Source organism: Bison bison, unplaced genomic scaffold, assembly GCF_000754665.1.
Source record: "Bison bison bison isolate TAMUID 2011002044 unplaced genomic scaffold, Bison_UMD1.0 scf7180017864100, whole genome shotgun sequence".
In the NCBI taxonomy this organism is placed as follows: domain Eukaryota; kingdom Metazoa; phylum Chordata; class Mammalia; order Artiodactyla; family Bovidae; genus Bison; species Bison bison.
Genome location: NW_011494672.1, coordinates 212,362 through 220,114, shown reverse-complemented (window position 1 = coordinate 220,114; position 7,753 = coordinate 212,362). Strand labels below are relative to the sequence as shown.

The window sequence follows — 7,753 nt, the reverse complement described above, 5'->3', positions numbered from 1 at the left end:
AGTATTCCATTGTATATATATCACATCTTCTTCATCCATTCACCTGTCAGTAGACAGTTTGCTTCCACATCTTGGCTATTGTAAGTAGTTCTACTATGAACTTTGGGGTGCACTTATCTTTTCAAATTAGAGTTTTCCTTTTTTCCAGATATATGCCCAGGAGTGAGATTGCTGGATCATATGGAAGCTCTATTTCTGTGTCTTTAAGGAAACTCCATACTGTTCTCTGTAGTTGCTGCACCATTGTCACCCACAGGAAGGTGAGGTGTAGGACGTGTAGGAGGCTTTTCTTTTCTCCACACCCTCTCCAGCATTTGTATTTGTACACCTTTTGATGATGACTAGTTGTGTTATTTTGAACTCATAATATACCTTCAGTTCAGTTCAGTTCAGTTCAGTCAATCAGTCGTGTCCGACTCTTTTCGACCCCATGAATCGCAGCACGCCAGGCCTCCCTGTCCATCACCAACTCCCAGAGTTCACTCAGACTCATGTCCATCGAGTCATGATGCCATCCAGCCATCTCATCCTCTGTCGTCCCCTTCTCCTCCTGCCCCCAATCCCTCCCAGCATCAGAGTCTTTTCCAATGAGTCAACTCTTCGCATGAGGTGGCCAAAGTACTGGAGTTTCAGCTTCAGCATCATTCCTTCCAAAGACATCCCAGGGCTGATCTCCTTCAGAATAGAGGGATAGTAATAGGTGGCCTATTTGACAACAGATATGTATGATTCCTAGAAGGGAGATGCTTTGTCAAGGGAAACATACAATATAATGGTGTCTCCTGTTCTCTGAGTTCATGTCCTTCTGGTTCAAGGTCCCTGAAGTGAAACGCTCACTCTCTGTGACATAGATTTTCCCCAGCAATACTCTCTTCTTTTTTCTTTGATTGAACTGGACTATTATCCTCACCTCCTTTGCATCTTGGTGTGGCCCTGGGGCTCATGGGACCTGAGTAGAAGTAGTGTGTGCAAACTTTTCTTCAGGACCTGGACACAGAAAGTTGATTGTTCTCTAATTTTTCTCTCTCCCCTTTCCTACACCTGGAGGACAGACATGATGCTGGTAAGCCAGACTTGCTAATTCAGACAAAAACAGCCCTCTAGGAGATGGCAGACCAACGAGATACAGGAACTCAACATGCGGTGGATCACCATCCCATCACCTACCCTACATAGAACCAATATCATGAACTGTGTGTGGAAGAATACAATTGCCTGTCTTGTGGCAGCCACTGGATTTCTGCAGTCTCTTTGTCTCAGCAGTTTAGCATACATCTTGTCTAGTATACTTTCTGGGTCAAAATGTATTCTCGTTGGCTTCTTCTTAAGTCGACTTTCGGTATACATCTAGTGAGCATTTTTTTCTTCTTTATCCCATTCTCTTCTCCAAATCTTTCTCCTTACTCTTCCTCCATTTTTTTTCCTGTAGCCTTATGAACATAGTTTTTTAAAATCCACATTTCCCTTTCTCTAAACTCATGCTAACACTGAGGAAGTTAGCTCCTAGTTGTGCATCATTACCTCGCTGCTACAGTCATTCATATCCATATATAAATTAAAATAATACCCAACATTATTGATCACCTGTATGTAGCAGACATCCTGCCACGCTGGTAACATTACATGGATGATTTCATGTAGCTTCACTAAATAGCCCTATGAAATCAATGTTACTGTTGTTACCATTTTACAGATGGGTTAATTGGAGTTTTACAGGAGGGAAGTAGAGTCAGACATTTGAGGAGCTGGGACAGGAATGTAGGCAGTGCAGCTGAATCCCCTGGCAGACAGATGGTTACAGCAAGATCTCTGTTAGAGGCCCCAGTGTAATTGTCTCTACCAATGCATTTGTGGTGCTACTTTGCAGGCTATGAGAAACAAGGCCCCGCGACTTTTCACTGAAAAAAAAATCTTACCTCCTAAGGAGATGGATTTTTATGACCGCAAGGGAAATAAATTCCCTGGATTCTAGAACATTATATTCAATAACAGCATTTGGGGATAAACACAGTATTAAATGTATCCATTGATTGTGAGGTGCATTCCAATTTCAGAAATGTGGAAAGCATGTCCATCATAGAGTTGACGAAGTTATACCGGTCAACAGAAAGTGTCTCAGTGAGGCAGGTGGTGGATGTGGGACAGGAAGTTTTAATCTCCATTTTACTGAAGGGAAAGAACTGACCTAAGAGGTTTCAGAGTTAAAATGAGTAGCTAGGTTTCATTATATTTGTGATTATTTTTTTTAAGTTAGTAAAATTAAAATATTTGAGTCTTGCTATTTTTCTATGTCTTTTTACATTTTTAATTTTATTGATTTATTCATCTTTATTTTTATTTTTAAATGTGCCAGGCCTTTGTTGTGCTCAGGCTTTCTCTGGTAGCAGAGAGCGGGGGCTATTCTCTAGTTGCTGTGCACGGGCTTCTCATTGCGGTGGCTTCTCTTGTGGAGTACAGGCTCTAGGCACATGGGCTCACTAGTTGCGGCTCCCGGGCCCTAGAGCATGGGCTCAGTAGTCGTGGCATACAGGCTTCATTGCTCCATGGCATGTGGGATCCTCCAGGACTAGGATCCTCTCGGACTAGGGATTGAACCCATGTCCCCTGCACTGACAGGTGGATTTCTATCCCCTGCACCACCAGGGTGGAGAAAGCAATGGCACCCCACTCCAGTACTCTTGCCTGGAAAATCCCATGGATGGAGGAGCCTGGTGGGCTGCAGTCCATGGGGTCTCAAAGAGTCAGACACAACTGAGCGACTTCACTTTCACTTTTCACTTTCTTGCATTGGAGAAGGAAGTGGCAACCCACTCCAGTGTTCTTGCCTGGAGAATCCCAGGGATGGGGGAGCCTGGTGGGCTGCCGTCTATGGGGTCACACAGAGTCGTGCACGACTGAAGTGACTTAGCAGCAGCAGCAGCACCACCAGGGAAGTCCTGTTTTTGTATTTCCATACAGCACTACCCCTTGAAGCTCTTATTACCGTACATAATAATAGGACGTTATTCAGTGTAGGTGGAAAGGTTGTGTATTTCAGAATCTCCCTCCCAAAAAAGAAAAGGTGTAAGACTGGACTCCCTGCCAAGTGGCTTAGTGGGATTATCTCTTATATTGTACAGAGTCTTTGTTTCCCTAGGGAAGGTAGAACTTAAGACATTAATTCAAACAGTGACATTAAAAAAAGAGTGACTGGATCCTGTTCTGATACTAATGCCTGTGATTAGGAAGATTTAGGGGCTGTCTAGAATTGGTAATGTGAGGTCTGATTTTTGTTAGTCTCCCTAAACTCAGGGCAACCTGTCAACCTTCATGCATGATTGCAGAATAATTGGGATTAGATGATGCATTTGCAGGTGGACCTCTGGTTCTGCAAAATCCCAGCTTCCTGTTCAGCTGGATCCACCCAGGCCTGAGGCAAGTGGTGCTGGACCTCTCAGATGGTACTGATTCTTGGCTCTGCTGAGTCTGGGAGGTTTATATGAAGCTCCTTTCCTTCAGTTTAAAGAGACTGGTCCCTCTTGCCTTCTTTTCCTTTAATTTTTTCTCCCAGGCTGTGAACTTACACACACACATACACACATAGACACTTCCACCCACCCAGAGTACGGGTGACTTTTTAAAAAGTCTAAGGAGATTGAAATCAAGACTGATGAGCAAAGCAGGTATTAGATAGCAGAGAGCTCCTGTGTGTTGATTGACCCAAGGCTGCTTTTTAGAGGCAGGTAAACTGGCCCTTCCTGTGCCATCTTCCTTGGGGTGCCCCTTCAGATTATGTTGTGTTTCCTCCCCCACCCCCACCCTCTTCTTTAGCAAGAGATGTTCTACTTTCAGGGCAGTTCAAGATTCAAATTGACCTTGGAATCCAATACGTAGGGAAAGGGAGTAACCTCTGTATTTGGAGAGTTTACTAAAAACTGGCTCCCCTTATCAGAAGTTGACCATCAGGAAGTCAGGATGGAGTCCGTGAGTTAGTGGATGATGGAAATATTCGGGATCCAGGATGGTGTATCTGGTAACACTTTGGTCTCCTAGGCTGAGGGTGATGGGAGAGCCACTCCCTCCAGAGCATAGCAGCTGGCAGAACAGAGATTCTGCCCCTGCTGCCCCTGCTTCAGGGACAGTGCCCGCCCGCCAGAGGCCACAGCTCCCCACTGCTCTGTGTCCTGGGCCATCTGAAGGGAAGCCTGCGCCATCACCAACATCCTGGCCCTTCTGTCCAGTAGGTGCCCTTTGGCAACCAGCAGCAGTGGATTATCTAGACTAATCTCTGCTGCCTCATGTCAGGTAGTTGGAAGGATTCAACTCGAGGATTCCACCAGATTGACTAGCTAGTCTTCCTCTGAGATGTCCATGGGAGAATGGACAGCAAACTTCCTAGGTCCCTGTTTGTTTTTAATTGAGGTATTTGTTTATTAAGTACATAATTGAAGGATTTATTTTAATTGAAGTATGTTTTTAATTGAAGTGTTTATTTATAAGCTCCTAGTTTCTTCCTTTTTATTTAGTTGTATTAGTTTCAGGTGTGCAGCAAAGTGATTCAGTTATACATACATATATATCTATGTATTTTTTCAGATTCTTTTTCTCATAGGTTATTACAAAATATTGACTATAGTTTGCTGTGCTAAAACGTTAGGTCTTTGCTGGTAATGTATTTTATATGTAGTACTGTGTATATGTTGGGCTTCCCTGGTGGTTCACATGGTAAAGAATCAGTCTGAAATGTGGGAGACCTGGGTTTGATCCCTGGGTTGGGAAGATCCCCTGGAGGAGGCCATGGCAACCCTGGAGAATCCCCATGGACAGAGTAGCCTGGCGTGCTACAGTCCATGGGGTCACAAAGAGTTGGCCCTTCTCCAGGGGATCTTGCTGACCCAGGGATCGAACCTGTGTCTCCTGTAGCTCCTCCATTGCAGGCAGATTCTTTGAGGCTGAGCCACCAGGGTAGTAAGAGCACTGCTGCTGCTGCTGCTGCTGCTACTGCTAAGCCGTTTCAGTCGTGCACAGTAAGCGGTAATTACGGTCTGGGGGCGGGGCCAACGCCCGGGAGGGGAGGGCTCTGCCACACTTTGCGCATGCGCAACCCCTGGAGTCCGCGCCTCAGGTAAGGTACTTGTGCAGGCCTCTTGCTAGACTTTTGGCTGTAGCTCTTCGTGCCCGACAGGGTCTCCCCAGAGTGAGGAGGAGGGCTGAGGTTTGTAGGGACCACGGCAGAGTTCTGCTATCATAAAGAGGACATTCCTTGACTGTGTTGGTCTGCACGAGGGGCGGACCCGAGTGTTTCCGGGTCGCTCGGTGACCTTGGTCCGGCGACCGGTCAGTGTTCCTTCCGCTGAGCGTGCGTGTGGGCACCTGGCCGGGCCGGAGTGTGCTGGGAGTCCCGGCGGGTCGGGAAGAACCCGGGAGCTGGGGAGATGGCAGGAGCCCAGGCACCGGGGCTGCGGGGGCTGCGAGGGGCTGAGGATCCCTGGTAGCCAACCTGAGACCACGTTTGGGGGCCTTGTTGGTTGCTTGGCTCTTGACACTGAAAACCTGGAAAAACTGCTTTTGTTCATTGAACTCAGGGTCGGAGCTGGGAAGCCTTGTTGTTTAGAGTGGAAGGAAAGACGTTGCTGTTTGAAATGTTGCCTGGAGATGCTGAGCAGTGTCCATAGCCGGCTATGGTGCACAGCTGAGGTTTTTTGGAGGCAACATGCGTATTTGTCTTAAGCTTGTGCATCCTGAGTCAGCGTCTCAGCCCAGTGTGATGTTACCCTCATGACACACAGCCCTGCTTTTTTCCCAGCCCACCTGAGGATTGCTTTATTATTTATTTATTTTTGGCTTTGCCCTGCTTGCCAGATCTCAGTCACAGGGATTAACCCCCTGCCACAACAGTGAAAGTTCGGAATCCTAACCACTAGACCACCAGGGAACTCTCAGGACTGATTTATTTTAAATGTCACCTGAATTCCACCATTATCCAAAAATCTTGTCTAATCTTATTCCATCTCCACCAGTTAGTAACCTGTTGTGGAATGGTATGCCTTTGGTGTTCATTAAATTGGTTTTATCAGTTGTTATAAACACCTTTTCTGAAGCTGAGGGACTTGGAATGTGAAATGTACATATATCTGTTTTTAAGAAAGGTAAATGTTTTTTACAGTGTTATTTGAACTTTACTTTTTTCCTAGTCTTTTAAAAATTTGCTTTATTTATGGACTTTACTTTTTTGAACCTTTTTCCTTGCTTTCCTAACAAAACAGAATTCTACTTGAATTCCTTACTCTCTGGATCTGCCTGTAAGGCTGGCTTTATGGTGTGTTTGTTTGTTTTTTCAGCACTTGAACATTAAAAAATAACCCCAAGATAGCTCTTGTACTGGTTATGGCTTATTTCCTGGCAGTAAATGTGCTTAGTCATGTCCAACTCTTCGGGATCGCATGGACTGCAGGGTACCCCCCAGCCCCAGGCTCCTGTCCATGGGGATTCTCCAGGCAAGAATACTGGAGTGGGTTGCCATGCTCTCCTCCAGGGGATCTTCCCAACCCAGGGATCAAACCCAGATCTCCCACATTGGAGGCAGATTCTTTACAGTCTGAGCCACCAGGGAAGCCCAAGAATACTGGAGTGGGTAGTCTAGCCCATCTCCAGTTGATCTTCCCAACCCAGGAATCAAACTGGGATCTCCCACATGGCAGGTGGATTTTTTACCAGCTGAGCTACCCAGGGATACCTATAATGTACAGCCTATAATGTAATGTCTAGCAGTACACAAAGGAAAACAAATCTTCCTTCCTACTCCCTCACTGCCTCTTAGTTATGTGTAAGTTTTAAACTTTTCTGCTTCATTTCACTTAGGCATGAATAATAAAGTTTTAATCTTTCAGGCCTCAGGGTGATCACATTATCAAAATGAGAGAAGGGATCTTGGGGGTGGGGTGGGAGGGACACCTGGTAAGGATATTAGTAGGATAATCCTACCAAAGTATTTAATTACCCCCACCCTCAGACTGTTGAAAAGAAGCTAAAATTGAGTGGAATGAGAGGAGAGCTGGGTAGAGTATTACAGGCTGTGCCATTTCACACAGAGAATGGAACAGTATGACAAATCATACACAGGACAATGCTGAAATCCTGAGTTTAAAAACCACTGGTTCTCCTGGCCTTCTTGACTTTGAGGCAGAGTAAAAACTTTGGTCTATATTTCATTTATTCAGTTAGAGTCAGATATGCTAGTTTCTTATTATATAGATCTTTCCTTGTTAGCTTTTACCTTCATGAAAGAGAATACAGACTCAAGCACTTTCTTCTGATGGGCTTTTATAATACAGGGAGAGAATCAAGAGTTGAAGTCTAGTCTTGCCACTTAGTGGGTGATCTTGGTCAGTGTTTCCCCTCACGTGGCCCAGGAGCCTCTTGTATAAAAGTCACTTGGAGTTGTCTGTAAAAGGGCAGATTACGGGGTGCCAACTCTAGACTTGCTGAATCAGATTTGGGGATTGGGTAATTGCCCGTTGAGACCCAAGAATATGCTTTTTTTTTTTTGGCTTCGCCTTGTGGCACGTGGTGTCTTAGTTCCCCAACCAATTATTGAACCTGCTTCCTTCCCCTGCACTGGAAGCATGGCGTCTTAACCACTGGACTGCCAGGGAAGTCAACAAAAAATGTGCATTTTTAACAAGGCTTTTGGGTGATGTGATTAGTTTGAAAAAACTTAGAATAGCAACTCCTTAGGAGCAAGACCAGTTTATTGCTCATCTTTATAGAAAAT

The 7,753-nt window shown here is 45.3% G+C and overlaps 1 long non-coding RNA gene across 1 annotated transcript in view; it reads left to right on the top strand.

Annotated features, from left to right (window-relative positions):
- Positions 1 to 4,962: 4,962 nt before the first annotated feature.
- The window catches only part of LOC104987586, a 6,795-nt gene continuing 4,004 nt past the window's right edge, over positions 4,963 to 7,753 (top strand). The window contains exon 1 of the long non-coding RNA XR_825147.1: positions 4,963 to 5,104. This is a non-coding gene — a long non-coding RNA (uncharacterized LOC104987586). The remainder of the gene's footprint in view (positions 5,105 to 7,753) is intronic.